The following is a 2,063-nucleotide window of genomic DNA, read 5'->3' as shown; positions in this document are numbered from 1 at the left end:
GTACCAGGAACTCACACCGAACCTATTGGAACCTTGCCACTCTATGCTATAGTCTTTTTATTTTATGTGAACCCCCCTCTCTCCACTATACTGTGAAATTCATCATTGTGTCTATAGCACCTATAGACCTATAGTTAAATAGGTCTATAGCATCTATAGCACCTATAGTGAAATTTTAAAAATCACCTTTTCTACCTTTCTATTCTAGGCAAATATGGTACCATGTTGAGATGCCTGGGGGTGCAAATGAAAGAGCTTTTCTGAAGACTTTGTTGCCTTCAAAGGCAGGGAGAACCATCTCAACCATCACAGATGATTTAAGTGCAAATAAAACTCACTATTGAGGGAAATAGCAGGAGTTCAGAAAAGTCATGTAGAAGAAGTGGGGCTTTGATTGTGAAATTCTTTGGTCCTCATAGGGCAAGAATGTTAAATTGCCTCTCCATTTTGCTCACAAAGAGATGGGAGTAGGAGTCAGGAGCTCTTGGAGATAGTCTAGTGCTGGTAGGTACCAGTATGTTCATTTTACAGATGAGGAAATGGAGGCAATTAAAGAAAAAGCAGGTCAGCCACATAGCTAAGTATAGATCCAAAAGTGACTTTATTTTAAATGCTCATTTGCCTGACTAACCCTGAGTCTGGGAATGCCTCCAAAATATCTAGTTGATGTATTACTTTTTATGTGGGACACCTATTCATTGTAGGTTTCCTCCAAAACAACCCTTGGTGCCGCTGCAGAAATCACAGGCTGTGATGCCTGCAGCATTCTCTCAGCCACCTACGCATTCTTGCCAGAGCACGTATACTTTTGCCCCAAGATATAAGCCTTGGGTATGAGGGGTGGCGGTGCAGAGAGCTACCTGTCCTTCAGCTGCCCAAGACCATACTTCTGCTTGTAAGTTTCCCTTAATAAATCATTCTAGGCCAACAAACTGGATTTGTCTGCCTCATTCGTTGGTTTCTCAGCACCTTTGGAAACCTTTGGAATTTAGGGGTCATTTTGGATACAAGACCCTTTCACAGAAAGGCCAGTTAGTATGGGAAAGAGAGGGTAGATCCGGGGCTCAACCTTAAGCCTGCTTGTTGCAGGAGGTCACGCTCCTAGAGTCACCATATTCTTAAAGGTACCCTGCAGTTCTGGGTGGATAAATCTGCAAACTAGAGGGCCACTCATTTAAGATAAATACCAGGTTTCCTTTCTCTTCCCCTGGGCCAAGGAGGAGGAAGAGCAGCATGTATGTCTCCTTAAGGCTTCTTCCTTGTTCCTCCCATCTAAAATTTTATTTGTTATTTTCTGTCTTTTTTTTAAATTGTAAAAGTCATGAATGCTCACAGAAACAACCCAGGCAGTTTTTAAAATTTTATTTATTTTTTTTAATGAAGCAGGGTCTCACTCTGTCACCCAGGCAGGAGTGCAGTGGTGCAAACACAGCATATTGTAGCTTCGATCTCCAAGGCTTAAGGGATCCTCCTACCTCATTTCTAATTTTTTTGTAGAGACAAGGTCTCACTATGTTGTCCAGGCTTGTCTCAAACTCTTGGGCTCAAGCAATCTTCACACCTTGGCCTCCCAAAGTGCTGAGTTTACAGGCATGAGCCACCATACCCAGCCAACACATGCATTTTTTAAAAAACAAAACCACAAGAGTTTTACGTGTGTACAGAAAAAAAAAGTCTGTTTTGTTGACTGATATGTCCACAATGCTTAGTTTGGAAGGAATTAGGTAACTAATAAATATTTATTTAAGATACAAACAAGTTATTGCCAAGGGGCTAGATTATGGGAGGCATTTTTATTTTATACACTTCTGTGTTGTGATTGGTAATTCTATGTGTCAATTTGAGTAGGCTAAGGATGTCCGACAAGCTGGTAAAACATTACTTTTGGGTGTGTCTGTGAAGGTGTTTCTGGAAGAAATTAGCACCTGAATCAGTAGACCAAGTAAAGAAGATCTGTCCTCACCAGTGTAGGAGGGCATTGCCCATTTCACTGAGGGCCCAAATAGAACAAAAAGGCAGAGGAAGGGCAAATTCAGTCTCTCTCCTTGAGCTGGGACATCCAT

Source organism: Symphalangus syndactylus, chromosome 7 (genome assembly GCF_028878055.3).
Source record: "Symphalangus syndactylus isolate Jambi chromosome 7, NHGRI_mSymSyn1-v2.1_pri, whole genome shotgun sequence".
Classification (NCBI taxonomy): domain Eukaryota; kingdom Metazoa; phylum Chordata; class Mammalia; order Primates; family Hylobatidae; genus Symphalangus; species Symphalangus syndactylus.
This window is presented reverse-complemented; position numbering follows the sequence as displayed.